This window comes from Panthera onca, chromosome X (genome assembly GCF_046562875.1).
Source record: "Panthera onca isolate mPanOnc1 chromosome X, mPanOnc1 haplotype 2, whole genome shotgun sequence".
Lineage (NCBI taxonomy): Eukaryota > Metazoa > Chordata > Mammalia > Carnivora > Felidae > Panthera > Panthera onca.
This window is the reverse complement of record NC_138357.1, coordinates 10071598-10088907: the sequence shown is the minus strand read 5'-3', so window position 1 is coordinate 10088907 and position 17310 is coordinate 10071598. Positions and strand designations below refer to the sequence as shown.

Sequence of the window (17310 nt, the reverse complement as noted above, 5' to 3'; positions counted from 1 at the left end):
ATCTCTGACATTTTTATCTATACCATCAGCAGGAGTAGCTGATGTGTGTTGGGGGAGAGGTAATATATGTTCCCTGGCTTATGGTAGTCTGATGATTCCATCCTACTTGCATCTTTTAAGTGCGGTAACCTTCCGTCACTTGTCCCTATTTCTCACTGTTCACTGTAAATTAATTTAATAACCCATGTGATTTGAGTGACTTCATTTATTCTGTGAGCCTTTATGTTCCATGACTTCTGAGATGACTTACTTGGTAGCAAACTTGGAAATCACCTTTGGATTAATTTAATTTCCCATGTGGCGCTTTTCCCTACACCTTTCCTCTCATGATTCCCCATCCTACTTTACAAAGGAAAGGCATGCTCTTTCCATTCATAGTTTACTCTGGTTCATTGCCCCACAGTAAATGGCACCAAATGAAGAGACAACTTGAAATTCTGGCATTAGCACTGAGAAAGTGAATAAATGAGAAGACTGAGTAGCTAATCCTTTTGTAAACTAGGTGGTTTTCATTTCTTAGCTTAAAATGAAATCGAAAGAGACCTATTGGACTGTTCAGCTGACAAATTATTTGCATATGACTTAGACAAATTCTAAATAAGTGGGTGTGCAAGTTTTCTCAGAACACATATCTATAAAAAACAAATAATGGCACAAAAAATAGACACTGAGTCCTATTTCGTTGAGGGCTCAAGAAATGACATCCATTTGATCAGTGACTGTTTTCTTTTGCAGATAAGAGAATTACTTGCAAAAATGTTCCATACATCTCATTAAGAGATGCATTTCCAATTAAATTGTCCTATTCATGTTTAATTGTAATTTATCAAATTTGTACTTTAATTTGTTATTTTGATCAACTGTGCACTAAGAATTATAATGACAACTTATGCCACATGCGATTTTTAAAACTTAAGAGTTTAGTCATAGGATATTAAAAAAAATCAAAGGAGTATAACTTTCAAACATAAAATATACTAAATTAGGATAAAATCCTATGACAGAAATGCAATGATCACATTATATTCAGGAGAAAAAGTAAAGATACATATATCTTGCTTCTAAAAAATAGCTGTTCATGTATGTTTAAAATTTTTTTAACGTTTATTTATTTTTGAGACAGAGAGAGACAGAGCATGAACGGGGGAGGGTCAGAGAGAGAGGGAGACACAGAATCCGAAACAGGCTCCAGGCTCTGAGCAGTCAGCACAGAGCCCGACGTGGGGCTCGAACTCACACACCGAGAGATAGTGACCTGAGCCGAAGTCGGACGCTTAACCGACTGAGCCACCCAGGCGCCCCAGTTCATGTATGTTTAAATGGATGATGACTAGCTTCAAATCAACATGGTGTCTAGAATGTACTGGAGATTTTTGAAAGAGGGGTGAAACCATTTTGTCAATGAGGATCTATGAATGAAGGTTACAAGTAGGAGTGACCCCTCTCACTAATACAGTTATTAAGGCAAGAGCAGAGTTTTTATTTCCTGTTCTGCCAACTCTAAGTTCTGTTGATTCGGAGGTCTTAATCTCCAAGGGATGAAAGCTTCCAGTAGTAGACACAATGATTTCATTGAATTGGAACATGAGACTGCCACCTGACTATTGTTGGTTCCTAATGACACTGAGTTGACGGATATAGGGGGGGTTAACTTCCTCTCTGGAGGGACTGAATCCCAAGCAGGCTCTGTGCTATCAATGTGTCTTAGTACTTCCACGTCCAACAGTAGAAATTAATAAAAGGCAACAGTGGCCCATTGAAAACTCCAATCAGCAGAGGGGCTGGTTAAAAGTGAAAGGAACAAAGAACAGGTGGGGGGAGGGTGGGGAATGGAGTTGTAAATATCAACTATGGCCTCATTAGTGTCACAGAAACAAGAGATATAGGAGTTTCTTTACTTGTTATGTAAATATTTCCTTTCTCCATTTTCCCTATTGTTTTATTTCAGACATACTGGTAGTGGTTAATTTTATAATTTAAATTTTAGATTAAATATATAGGTGGCATTATTACTGAGCTAGAAGAGGAATTAACATCTTCTGTAATTGGTATGGGGATTCTGTGTCTTTGTTTTAAGGGGCAAGAGTGTATGAGAGAGTATCTGTCTCCATGAGGAGTAGTTACTAGAAAGAAGCATGATGTTCTTGTTATTTTTTGTTACATGTAACTTCAAATATGGGAATAGAGATGAGAAGGGGTGCTAAGCAAACAAATGGGTAGACTGTGCTAGACAGTTTTATTTGCTCTCAGCTCCATTTCCCATGGATTTCCCTGTGTCGCAGAATGTTGGACACTTCAAAACGAATTCTCAGATTTTCTTGCCAGTTAGCTTCCATTTAGGTTGAGTTTATGGAAGGCACAGGAAAGACCGGATGGCGAGACAAAGGGAGAATGCGTATTTTTTCTTACTTAGCTTTCTTGAAATGCTTCTGAGAAAGTCTGCAGACCGGATGACCTAGGCTTCCGGGTTCTGCGTGATGGTGCAAGTCCAGGGGTCATATGTCAGCTTGTGCTCCAGCAATCTTGGTCCTACAGTGCACACGGGCACTGGATCCAACAGCAGCAGCAACAGTAATGGTGACTCCAGATTCTCTGTATTTTCCAGGGTCAGTAGAAAATGGTTGGCTTAAGGTATTTAGATTTCAGTGAACCAATTTACAAGTTGATGTACTTGTTTCATCTTAAAACATCAATATTTAAAACATGCCAGAAATGAAACTTTCTCCATACTGTAAAAATGTGTTAACACCTTTAGAAGGTATATGAGCAAAAAAGACGTTATCCTACAAGGTCAAGACTGGCGCGTAATCATATCCTTAACCCAGTTCATGGGAAAAGCAAAAAGAAGACATTCAAGGCAAACAATTTCCTCTTCAGGGAGCCAGAGGTTACACTGATTGTTTCCACTCCTTTTTCTTTGGTGATAATGACATGGCCATACCTAATTCAGAGCGAGAGTGGGAAATTTAACCTCTAGCTGGGCGTCCATATGCTCAGGTAAATTCACTGATTTTAAGAAAGATAAGGTATTCACTGACAAATAGCAATCATTGCCACTGTACGTCCGAAAGCCAATTTCACAGTCTTAGATTTATAGCGGAAATACATAATGAAGTTTCTTTTTCCTGACCTCCAAGGCCTCCCTAAACCTTCAGAACCAATTGCCTATGACTCAGAATTTCTACTTCTAGGAATATGCATTCGTTTAACAAATATTGATCAGACTCCCACTATCTGCCCAGAAATCTTCTAGTAGCTAAGAATATAGTTTTCAGTAAGACAGGAAGATGTCTACCTGCATGAAGCTTATATTATGCTGGAGGTATCTGATGATAACATTAAGAAAAAGATACTACAAAATAGGGATACACGCTAGCAAGAGTAGAAACAGACAGTCCCCCTCTTTAAATAGTTCAGACCCAAGGCAAAATTGCAAACAGAGGCACTGTGCAGAGGCACCTAATTATATATCCTTAACAAGTGTAAGAAAGAAAACTAGAGTTAGATGATATTCTCTGATTACAGAAAAGACAAGGAATCTTATGTCTCAAATTTAAACAAAAAAAATAAAAGTTTTAAGAAACTCTTGTTAAGAGGCAATATACACTGAAATGTCAGAATTGATAGAAATACATTGTAATGAAAACAGTAAATATCAGGACCTGTAGGGTACAGCAAAAGCAGTGATCAGAGGAAATTTCATAACATTAAAAATGTACGGGGGCGACTGGGTGGCTCAGTCAGTTAAGCGTCTGACTTCAGCTCAGGTCAAGATCTCATGGTTCATGAGTTCGAGTCCCGCCTTGGGCTCTGTGCTGACAGCTCGGAGCCTGGAGCCTGCTTCGGATTTTGTATCTCCCTCCCTCTCTATTCCTCCTCTGCTTATTCTCTCTCTCTCTCTCTCTCTCTCTCTGTCTCTCTCTCAAAAATAAATAAATATTTTAAAACATGTATGTTGGTGAAAAAGCAAGAACAAAAGATAACTGAAATAAGCATCTGACTGAATTAGATAAAGAATAATAAAATAAACAAAAGAAAAATAGAGGGTATTTAAAGAGAAAAGCAAAACTGAATGAATTAGAGAAACAACAACAGGACTTATGATTACAAATAAAATAGAAATTATAATTATAATTTTAAATTATGATTTGTTGATTTAAAAATAATAGGCAAATATTTAGCTAACCTAATGAGGAGAGAAAGAAAGCACACATTTGCATGAAATAAACAAAATGATTTTAGGGAACTAATCATATGAACAGATAAAATTAAAGCTATAATAAGCTATTTTTTCAACTCTATGCTACTAAGCGTGAAAACTTGGATGAAATCATTTTCTAGGAAGACATGCTTTACCAAAATTGACTGCAAAATTCATAGAAAATTGCAACAGACTAATTTCCATAGAATATGAGAAAATTATCAAACAGATTATCCCACTAGACAAAAACAAAGCCACAAAACTGTATCCAGTTCAGATGATTTCACTGTGAAATTCTATCTAGCTTTTGAAGAGCAACTATTTTAGTTCAGGACATAGAAAATGAACAGAGCCAAAAGCTATTTATTTTCCATGAAAGTATTTTAACACCGATACCAAAATTTTAAAAATTGGCACAAAAAAATAAAACTATAGACCAAGACAATTTAGGAAAATTGATGCAAAAAAATCAACATAATATTAACAATAAATAGGGCATTAAAAGAACAAATCCATTGGGAGTACGTAGTTTATTTTAGGAATGCAAAGATGATATTGTAATACGAAATCTAATATAATTCATCATCATAGTAGATCTAGGAAGAAAAATTTTCACTGACTCTAAAAATGGTGGAAGACACATGGCAAACTTCAACAGACTTTTAATTTAAAAAAGAGTTAATAAGAATGTATGGATATATTCTTAACATAATAAAATATATCTATCTCACCCCAAAAGGCAGTATCACGTTTAATGGGGAAATACTAGATGCATTCCCACTAAAGTAAGGAACTAGATACAAATACCCAGTATTACTATTATTATTTAATGTTATATTGGAAATACTACCTAAAACAATAGACAAGTAAAAGAAATTAGCTATAAATTAAAAGAGGGGAGGTGAAACTATTCCTATTTGCAAATGGTAGGATTGTATTCATAGAAAACCCAACACAAACAACTGAAGACCAAAAACTATCATAAATCGGTACATTAGTGAGGTGCAAAATAATATACAGAAATCAATAACTTTCAGTAAGGTCGTTGTTTTAATGGAATAAATGACAAAATGAAAGAAGCCACGTGTTTACAATAGTAACAAAGAAGATAAGACATTTAGGAGAAGTTTTAAATGTAAAAGGTAAGTTTTATATGAAGAGAACACTTTAAAATCACTCATATATAAAACATACCATATATATATATATGTGTGTATATATATATATACACACATATATATACACATACACACACACATAATGGAATACTACTCGGTGATGAAAAAGAATGAAATCTTGCCATTTGCAACAATGTGGAACTAGAAGGTATCATGCTAAGCAAAATAAGTCAGCCAGAGAAAGACAACAATATGATTTCATTCATATGTGGAATTTAAGAAACACAACAGATGAACATAGGGGAAGGGAAGGAAAAATAAGATGAAAACAGATGGAGGAAAACCATAAGAGACTCTTAAATACAGAGAACAAACTGAGGGTTGCTGGAGGGGATGTGGGTGGGGGGATGGGCTAAATGGGTGACGGGCATCAAGGAGGGCGCTTGTGGGGATGAGCCCTGGGTGTCATATGTAAGTGATGAATCACTGGGCTCTACTCCTGAAGCCAAGACTACACTGTATGTTAACTACCTTGAATTTAAGTTAAAAATAAATAAATAAACGTAATATAGTGTGGTGAAAAAATAAATAAATAAAACCACTCTTGAAGAACACAAAAGAGGGTAGACAGTAAATGCTGTCCTGAATAGGAATTGTCCAAAATGAAAGCATGTTATTAATTCTCCCTAAATAAATCTATAAATGTAACACGAACCCCTCAAAACACATAAGATGACATAGTTAATAAATAAGTGGCAGGGCTGTGAAGGAACCCAGAAGAGCTCTTCCAATATCAATATCCTAACATATTGCACTAAACTGTCTCCTTTGAGAGCGTCCTCATTCTTTTTTAAGGCAAGATCCTATTCCACTGTATGGATGTAGCCCAATTTACCTATTCATTTTTGTATTGATTCGTGTTTAGATTCTTAGCAATATTTGCTTTCTGAAATTACATATTATATAATTATATATAATTATTACATTAGATATAATTTCACGCATGCACACAAACATCTATGGTTTCAATTCCCCAAGTGGAGTTGTTGGGTCAAAGGATATGTGCATTTGAAATGTTGATAGATCTCTGTTAAATTTCTCTTGAATTTGTACTACTCTTAGCAACAAATTAAAATGCCTGTTTACATAAAGCTTTGCCAACGAGTATATTATCAAGCTTTTTGATTGTAGCCAGTGTGATAATTGAAAAATGGTACCTTGGAGTAGTTTTAACTCTCATTTCTCTTATTTTGAGTCAAGATGGCTATCTTTTCCATTCATAGGTGCTATATCTATCTATCTGTCTATCTATCTATCTATCTATCTATCTACCTACCTACCTGTCATCTATCTACTTAGAATAAAATTTCTCAGAAATTAGAATGAACTACTAATTTCTTCATAAGGAACAGTAATTACATTTGGAGGCAGGGTAGAAATTGGGCAAGTAAGGCAGTCTCTTTCACCGGACGGGTTACACAATACATGTAATTTTGAACCACGTGCAGGGGTTGTGGGAAACGGATACAAACACCTAACTGACAGCTAAAAATATACATTTAAGTATACCGTCTTGAAAGCCATATAACGGCAACCCCTTGAGTAGGTAATGAATCCAGACAACACTTCTCCCTTCATCCTGGATCTGTTGCTTCACGCTGGGGTTTTAGGGACAAGTGAGCTGAACTGTATTAGGCCAATAAGAGAGACGTATTTGCTTTCGAAACGTAGAGAATTAATAACAATTTAACAAAAACCATTAAATCCGCTCTCGTACAGATTATACCTTGCTCATTTCTTTTTCTGTGTGTATAATTTTGTATCTATTACAGTAAGCCTTCACAGGATATTATGCTCAAGTCAGGAGCTCCTTATAGAATAGAACCTCTTTAAAGCAGTCTACTGTTAAGGCTTAAAATATTGAATAGGAGTGGCAGGCTTTTGGGGGGAATTACAGGCTTCACATATTTGTAATATGAGAATCTGTGGTGTTCCGGGGGGGGGGCGGGGAATCCATTAAGACTTATTATTTTCCATTAAAAGCCAAAAGCATGCTCAAGGAGACTGTTGTTAAAACCTGACTTGATTTAAGGAGGAAAGCAGTTGCATAAACAAATGAATCACCAGGAGATGGTTAATCAGCTTTGTGTGACTCATTATAAGAATCCTTTAATACCTGCTAATAACATGCATTTGGTATCATATTTATAAGGCTGAATAGAATAAAAACACTATAAGCTGCATTAAAGTGTCACTTGTCGAAAATGACTTTAGATGTTTGTTCAAACGAATATAAGGAATCTTAACTACGTGTGCTCTCATGTTTGAAACCTGCCCTGCATATGGCCCCACAAATGAATGCATCCATCTTTCGTGGTCAGCTTTCTTCATAAAGGATTGATGAATCCCTAAATTCCGAGAAGGAGGGCAGCGGAGACGCTGGGGAGGGGACACAGTCCTCGTTTTGCTATGACACGGGGTATTAGCTCGAGCACCACTGTGTCATCTGAAAAAGAGATGGTAACGGTACCAAGATACTTCGTGTGGAACGCTTTCTTCCAACCTACCAGGTTATTTTGGGGATCAGTGTGAGAGTGGACAGTGAAAGCACTTCGCGGCTTGTGCAATCACGTCGATAGAATATTATCTCTTTCTTTTATGAAGAAGTAGTTCCGCTCCAGCAACTAAATCTATTTTTTGGATGAAGAAAAGAGGAAACAAATGCAAGTCAAGCATGTTGCATTGTGTGCTCGGTCGAGTCAAGCCCACAAAAAGGTACTTTTCTCAGTATGCTTGACACAGCGTTACATTGGCGTCAGGTGTAAAACACAGTGGTCTGACAAGTTCACACCTTATGCCATGTTCCCCACGAGTGTAGCCACCTTCTGTCACCATATACACGATGACAGTATCATTGGCTGTATTCCCCAAGCTGTGCCTTTTCTCTCCCTGGCTTACACATTCCATAACGGGAAGCCTGTATCTCTCACTGCCCTTCGCCCGTTTTGCCCAACCCCCCAACGCCTGCCCCTCTGCAACCATTATTTTGATCTCTGTATTTATGGGTCTGATTCTGCTTTTTGTTTGTTTATTCCTTTGTTGACGAAATGCATTTTTTAAAGCTTATTTCTTTCGAGAGACAGAGACAGTGTTAGTGGGGGAGGGGCAGAGAGCGGAAGAGCGAGAATCCCAAGCAGGCTCCACACTGTCAGCGTAGAGCCGATACGGGGCTCAAACCCACGAAGCCATGAGATCATGACCTCAGCTGAAACCAAGCGTCTGAGGCTCAACTGACTGGGCCACCCAGACCACCCACAAACACGTATTCTTAAAACGACTGTTTAACATTGCATTTATTTACTTTCCCACGAATTTATGCAAACTTCTATTTTGCATAATTATCTCTTAAAATGTATCTGTTGACATTAGCCAGAGCACTTTGAAAAATGCGCTAGTATGTAATACAGCAATACTTAAGAAGTGGAAATAAAATAAATAGAGATCACCCATAAGGAAATCGGCACTTAAAATTTTAAGTACACCATCTTTTAAAATGCGTCTTAATTATATCAATACCTTATGTCAGGATAACATTTCATAGTTTAAAAAAAGTTTCCACTTGCACTACTCTTTGATTTCCACACTCACCCCAAGTAGCTATTTATACTGGTTTACTGATAAGAAAATGGAGATTTTGAGAGGTTATCAAGCCTATCTATCACTGCTCGTAAACGGCGGAATTGAACTAAAAGTCAGTCTTCCTCCTTCTGAAATCATTGGACTGAGCATCACGATTAACTTATTAAAGATATATGTATGGGGGCATATTCTATGCCACTTTTCCATATTTTAAGTAGAAATTTTCTTTCGCTTAACCGATTTTTTATTATCACTGATTTTCATGCTGTGTTTCATTAATATGGCAAAAATAAATGGCAACAGTCGTACATTATCTGGGTGTATTCTTGCTGCCATGTTTTGGTCGGCTATCTCCTCTGCTATGTTTTCAGCATTGCAAATTTTAAAAGGTATCTACATGTACTAAATGAGTAGATATTTAAATCAGGGTAACTGTAAGGAGTTAGTTCTCTGCAGGGATCTGAGAATGCAGGGTGCACACTTGAAGAACCAACAGGGAAGAAACCTTCTGTCTTTCCCACTGTTCCATAAAGCGAAACATGCATCAGAGTTGGGGGCTGTTCATCCGGTCTGGATTAAAAACACAAGGACCCAAACAAGTAGAAAGGGATGAGGTTGGGAATGGAGTGTTCCAGAAATTGTAGGTGTCGTGACGTTTTCTATTTGCACAAACCGAGGCAGTGTGGCTCCACTTTGTGAGATCGGGCAGGTCACATCTCCCTTCTGGTCTGTACCCACTGCATCTGCAAGATAAGGATATATGGCCTCTCTAGGGAATACCTAGGGCTCTAGGGTGTTTTTAGTGTAGGTGCCCTGGTACAGCCTCATCCTCTGATTAAACATCTTTCCTCTCCCTTTCGTACTTTCCCCGGTCTGGCGAAGTCATACACATCCTTTAACACACGGCCAGAGCTCACATGCAGCCTCTCCTAGAACATTTTCCCGACTGCCCGAGAAATGAATTCCCAAGACCTTCTACATGCAAATGCCCCCACCTGTAGTGTTACGTGATAATGTACTATATTGAGTTTAAGAGGGCCGTCTCTCCTGTCAAATTACATCTCCTGATAACAGGGGTGTGATCACATCCGCGTCCATAGGCCCGATGCGTATTAAATGCTCGTTGCAAACCCGGTTTGGTTTAGAATAGACACTAAATAAATGTCTGTTGAGAAAGTAGTATCCGACCCATCTTTAGTGGAGTGCCGTCCCTGAGAATACGGTCAGTATATGCTAAGGGATTGACCTTGGGCTGAATGGAGAGGCCTGCAAGACACGTGATAATGTACAGTCTCTTCTAATTCCCTTTCAAAAGGAACGGGCGGAAGAAAGCTATGGAGAGGTGTTCCCTTAACATTAAAAGCCAAGTGTGCAGGAGGAGTGGAAGGTGGACTGTTTCGTGTGCAAAGCAGTTAGTACCTTCTTCCAGTAAGATCCCCCCCTCAGGCTTTAAGAAGTGAAAAGTTCATGCACTCAACTCCCATTGGATACAGTAGACACTGTGCATAAAAGTTCCTATGCTTTATGTAACAAGACACAACCTCAAAGTATATTGGCTAAAAATAACTGAATTTTAAAAATGGATTCTTCCCGCTTTCCCTTTATTGATTAGAGAAATGTCTTCACCGCTGAGTCGGATCCATTATTATTTCACACTGAAAACTCTCGCATCATTTCTACCATTTGGCCATATAGAAATCCCAATGGGCACACCATTTTAACTAGCCCTCAGGAAGACCTGAAAGTCATACTATCTGAAATATCGATGCATAGGTATAAGTTTCTCCTGTCCAAATAAAGGAAACTTGGACCACAATAAAAGAAGAATGTAGGCTTTGGGTAATTCATTGAGAAGATGCTTACTTCCCGGCTTCTTAATAGAACACATTTTCTTTCCCTTTGTTTATAAATCTTTCAGCACCTTGTGAATCTTAATTGCCTGATGTTATAATTCAGAGGCGGACATATAATAGTAGGCTTTGTGACAGGTGAGTGCGCACACCGAAATGGAGAAAAAGGAAGGCAGAGCACTGAGAGAATGAATTTTGAAACCCACCGATAGCAGCTGTCTTGAAAACACGCCTATACATTCGTGCCCAGCTCACAGCCCTGTCCCGCACTTCCCGGTTAACCTCTCCGTCGAGCCTGAAGTGTAGACCAGTTGTGTTCATACACGGCATAAATATTTGCTCAAGAAATAAAGAAAGGGCCTGCTACTTCACTGCTTTGATTTATGTAGAGGTTGAACCCACTAAAACGTGGATCGGTTTGATGGAGAACCTGAGGTGCGAATCTGATTTAGGTTTCCACATCAAAAAGAACATTAGCTCATTCAAGTCACGAGCAACTTTGCCCATCTGCCCTAGGTTATAATTTAGACAGGTGATTGGCTCCAGTCACCCCTTTTCTATTTGTGGGTGCTTATATGGGAGAAAGCCAGTAGGCAGGGGCTGGTGAGGGCAAGGAAGCCTAGCTGAGTCTGGAGTCTGCTGGCTAGGTGCACAATTAGCTCTAGTCACAGCGATTGGTTTAGGGGTACCGATGGCTTAGAGTGGTCTACTCTATGTGCATGGCAGGACTTGTGATATGGCTTACCTCAGACCTTCAAATGAACTCAGAGGTGACGAATTTCAGGAAAATAAGACCCAGATTAGAACTGAATGAGTTCTAAGGTTGGTGCCTTGCAACCCCCACCATGCAGCCAGAAGTTGCTAAACCAAAAGACATCTCATACCTTGAAAATTTAGTCACTGGCACAGTTTCCTCAGGGGTCCAAAATAATTCACAGGTTGTTTTCTTGAAGCGCTTTCAACAAACGCGTATCATAGGGAATGGTTTAAAACACACTTCAAAGCACTTAATGTGCCAAAAAACTTTTACTGTTAGGGAAGGGAAGTGAATGCACATAGCCCAAGGTATAAAGAAATAGGACAATTAAAAAAGAAAGATCTCGCTATCTATTTTGATAGATTTCGCTTGGAAAAAATTCCCCAACCATGGGAAAGTGACCAAAGATAATTATGATATTTTAAAAAGAAGAAAGCCAAGAAGGATCCCATTGTATATATAAACCACAATTTTTTATCCATTCATCTGTCGATGGACATTTGGGCTCTATCCATAATTTGGCTATTGTTGAAAGCGCTGCTATAAACATTGGGGTACAAGTGCCCCTCTGCATCAGCACTCCCGTATCCCTTGGGTGAATTCCTAGCAGTGCTACTGCTGGGTCATAGGGTAGATCTATTTTTAATTTTTGGAGGAACCTCCACACTGTTTTCCAGAGTGGCTGCACCAGTTTGCATTCCCACTATCTGTGCAAGAGGGTTCCCATTTCTTCACATCCTTGCCAACATCTGTTGTTTCCTGGCTTGTTAATTTAGCCACTCTGACCGGTGTGAGGTGGGCCTGGAGGGAATTATGCCAAGGGAAATAAGTCAGAGGAAGAAAGATATCATATGTTTTCACTCATATGTGGATCTTGAGAAACTTAACAGAAGACCATGGGCGAAGGGAAGGGGAAAAAAAATAGTTACAGACAGAGAGGGAGGGAGGCAAACCATAAGAGACTCTTAAATCCAGAGACCAAACTGAGGGATGATGGGGGGGGGGGTGCTGGGGAGACAGGGAAAATGGCTGATGGGCATTGAGGAGGGCACTTGCTGGGATGAGCACTGGGTGTTGTATGGAAGCAATGAATCACGGGAATCTACCCCCAAAACCAAGAGCACACTGTATACACTGTAGGTTAGCTAACTTGACAATAAATGTTATTGCAAAAATAAAATAAAGAAAAGAAAAGAGAAAGTAAAAACAAAAAGAAGAAAGCACAACATGGGAGATCGTTTGCTTTAACTTCTCAATTAGAGACAGTCTCAATTGTGGAAGATCAGACATGGAGTCAACTTGAAAACCAAAGTTTTAACTAAGCAAAGCTCATATACAGTTCTGTGTGGAGAGCATCTTATTAAACTACTCCTCTGGTTATTAACAGACATAAGCTATTGTTACTGCACTGCCCCTCTTATATTCTCTTTCTGAAAGAGGTAGTATGTGATAGAAGGGGGAATACGAGATGAGGAATCCTGGCTCTACAAATTATAGCCACTGTGACCTTGGTTAACCCATCTAATTGCTCTGCATCTGTGTTCTCGTCTATAAAGTGGGAATAATGTTAGTACTCCTTAAATCTATTTTTCAGTCCAGTATAATAATACATACAAAATTGCTTGTTATTTTTATTATTATTTTGAAATATTACATACTTATTACATGATAGCAATAAATGGGGAACACTATAGTGATAAAACAGAAAATCTTCTGGAGCACGTGGGTGGCTCAGTCGGTTAAGCTTCCAACTTCGGCTCAGGTCACGATCTCACAGTTTATGGGTTCAAGCCCTGCGTCGGGCTCTGTGCTGACAGCTCAGAGCCTGGAGCCTACTTTGGATTCTGTGTCTCCCCCCACCTCTGCCCCTCTCTCTCAAAAATAAACATTAAAAAAACCCCAGAAAATCTTCTATATGCATGCCACCTTGAGATAATTGCTATTGATATTAATGCATTTCTTTTAATGTATTTTTTAAATATAATTTGTGATCACCCTAAATATAAAGTTGTCTATTCCTTACTTTGATTTAATGTGCTATGACAATAATTTCCTTATTGGGACTTTAGAAATATTTTTTAACATAATTTTAATGGCTACAAATTTATGGTGTTAATTTCTTTGTTTAAATAATACTTGGTTTTTTGGTCCTTTATATATATATATATATATATATATATATATATATATATATATATGCATATGTATGTATATTTTATTTTTCCATATAATGATTCAGTGAAAGTCTTTATATAAGTCTTTTATTGGATTTTAGTTTATTTCTCTAGGTCAATTCCCAGAAGTGGAATTATTGGGCCAAGGACTATGAATATTTTTAAAATGATCATGCACACTGCCAAATCGTCCAACAGAAAGCTTAAACCCCTTGATTCATCCACCAGGTCATTATGAGGGTACCTGTCTTACAGCGACTTTGCTGAAATTGTGCCCTTCAAATTTTCATTGAAGATTTTTCATTAAAAATTCTTGTATTTTTGCATATCTTTGATTATTTTGCAAGTATTTGATCATTCCTAAAATGAAACATTTTGAAAAGGTCTCTGGAACAGCAGATTGTTACGTAAACTTTACTCTTTTTTGAAGCCATTTGTCATCCCTAGTCTGCTGTCACCTCCGGGCTCAGAGGTGCCTGCCCAAGCCCTGAGCCTTGTCTGTAGTTAAACTATAACCTTGCCACACCAGGAGGCACACTGCAGAACTGTCTGATTCCTCAAGCCTTGAAATAAGCGTCAGGCTTACTTGCCTTGGATATCTGACTTGATTACTGATCTAGGAGAATGTATTCGCTCACTCTACCACACTTCACTTATAGACCTCTCTAAGGATACTCACCACCCTAAAGGGGCATCCTACAAATATTATGAAGCCGCTATTATTGGGGCCAATTAAATTCTGTGAAGATATTAGAGATGTTACTTGTTCAATTGTGTAGTGGCTAAGGGCAAAATGAGATTAGTATAAGGGAGCTCATTTCATATTCTTATTTCCCATGGGAAATCATATCAAGTTTAATTTTGCTTACATGAATTATTTGAATGATGATATTGAAAACATAATTTTCAGATGTGTAGATCCTATTAGTGGTAGAAAATCAAGACAAGCAGCAAATTAAGATTTACAGTGTGAACTAGACTGGGCTGGTATGAAATTCAGGCAAACGTTGCATTTGGCCAAATCCATCACCTCATGGAAAATATCAATCCAACCAGCTTTTTGACTAAACCAACAAGTGAGTGGACCGAGCTGGCCGAACTGATAATATCTGGTTTGTTAGGCCTTAGTGTAAATAAAGCAGTTAGTAGGGTACGGTTCAATTCCTGGTCCTTGTCTGGCTCTCACTTAGATATTGCTTTTATGCTGATCCCCAGTCACTATCCTTATCCTTCCCCCAAGCCACCTTATCGTTTTTTCTCCTGGACTGACATTGAGAGGTGCTCGCGGATGGCGGCTAACTAACGTTGCTTAAACTCAGTTTTTTGCCTTTTCCCCCTAGCATAAATTTCCCACGTCTCTGCCCTATCCCGCGAAAACGTAGACATGATTTTACCCTTTTCCTCTAGCAAGGTACCGCTGTTCAGATTAATTCCTACTGATTCTAGCAAAGACTATAAAGCAATTTTATTGCTCAAATGGAAGTGAATTCCAATTAATATACCGATTTTTATTTTTATAAGACTGTAGGTACCTATTTAACCCTAAGCACCAGCAGCGAACCAATGCTGAAGCCATCCAAGAAAGCCTGGTGATTAACCTTGGGTGATTTTCAAACAATGCCCCTCTGGACACATTCATGAAAGGAACAGAGCATTCCCCATGAGTGCACTGCTCTCACAATCTCTTTTCCCTTTGGACAATCGGTTACTTCCCTTCAGAGAAGATCGCATTAACTTCCTCACAGAATGAGGTGCGAGAACTGATGAGGCTGAATGTAGGCCTCCTCCCAAGGAGCTGGACTGTTAACAGCGGAAGCTTAAATCAAGGTAACATATGTCAGGTTCCATAATGGGAGAAACTTGGCACTTAAGCCACCACTCTTCCCTCCCACATCCATAGCAGTCATCCCTGATCGATCATAAGACTCTTTCCTGCTGAGGCAGGAAGCACCCTCCTCAGAATCGTTCTCAACACAGTGACTCAGGCAGTGACTGTTAACTAATCAGAATTGGGGTTTAAAATGAAACTGATTTGCTGCCTGTGGTTTTAATGGAACATTTTTAGACTCAGGAAGTCCAGCTGATAAAGGTGTTTGGAATCACATCCATTCCCCCTGAACTCGTACCACGTGGATAATGGCTCCTATTCCATTTTTGTAATATATAAATGTCCCAGAAGAATTCCTCTATTGAGGTGTCTCAACTGCACAACGAGGTGCTCTTGGCATCAGCTAGACACGGGTTTACGTTTCAGCGCGGTAACTTCACGTACGACCCCGGTAAACCTACTGAACTCTGCTGACCCTCAGCTTCCTTGCAGGTAAAGTGAGAACAGGAATGTCTATCTGATAGGACTGGCCAGAAGATTAAATGAGATATTGTGGGTCATGATCTCTCTCACTGTTTGGTCATAGCCAGTACTAAATTTATGTGCCTTCTATTCCTAAAGCCTCCTCAAAGAGAAGAATAAACTTCGCTGCATTTAGCCCTATTGTGAAAAGGGAAAAATTACAAGCGATTCACACCAGGGGAAAAACCTTATAACTCATTTAATCTCTGAATCAGAGTCCCAGAGCTGCAAGGAACTAATCAGTGGCTTTGATCGGAGTGGCCAGGGGCCCGCGTCGCCGTGTGCACACCCGTTGTTTGCTCACTTTCTTTGCCCCAGTTTTCTTTGGATCTCACTTCTTAAGTGGTACCACATTACAGGGAAGACCTTCCTTGCTCACACTTTCAACGTTACATGGAATTATTCTAAACTTAGATTTCCCCCAGATCTTTCATCTGTCTAGCTTTGCAGTCTACATGAGAGAAGTTTCTTCCCTAGCATTTTATGTCAGACATAAATTATAAAGCGGCCAAAAATGACCTAGTATCCTTGGGGCATTGATGTTTTGCAGTTTTTATCACTATTCTACTTTGAATAGGTTCTGCTTGGAAGACACTGAGCATCTTCAAAATCTTCTGATTTTATAACCATTCTTGCCTCCCTGACAAGATGACTCACCAGGACCATGATGTAAGTCACATGTGGTTTTCCGGTATTTTCCTGTTTCTTAACAATCTTTTATATTTGCATAGTATTTTATAACCCAGAAAGTACTATCCTCTACTGTTCTTTTTGAGACAGTAATTCTGTCAGGTACCTAGGGCAAGTACCTGTGAGGTACCTAGGGCAAGTACCTGTGAGGTGCCTAGGGCAAGTACCTGTGAGGTACCTAGGGCAAGTACCTGTGAGGTACTAGGGCAAGTACCTGTGAGGTACCTAGGGCAAGTACCTGTGAGGTGCCTAGGGCAAGTACCTGTGAGGTACTTTGAGACAGCAATTCTGTGAGGTACCTAGGGCAAGTATGGTCACCTTTTGGCATATAAAAGAAACTAAGCTCAAGGGAGGTTAAATATTGTGCTTCAAGTCAAAATGCTAATACCCAGTAGAGCTCAGAGTAGAAACAAATTCTATATGAAAGTTCAAACTGTTGGCACATCCCAGAGCATAAAACACAGCAAGGGGACAATTTTAGTCAACAATAACAGTAGATATTGTTCCATTTCCAGGTCAGAGGGACATCAA

At 38.9% G+C, this 17310-nt stretch overlaps 1 long non-coding RNA gene across 1 annotated transcript in view; it reads left to right on the top strand.

Annotated features, from left to right (window-relative positions):
* The window catches only part of LOC145714593 (uncharacterized), a 152063-nt gene extending 135303 nt beyond the window's left edge, over window positions 1–16760 (top strand). The window contains exon 3 of the long non-coding RNA XR_014136908.1: window positions 16667–16760. This is a non-coding gene — a long non-coding RNA (uncharacterized LOC145714593). The remainder of the gene's footprint in view (window positions 1–16666) is intronic.
* Window positions 16761–17310: the final 550 nt, after the last annotated feature.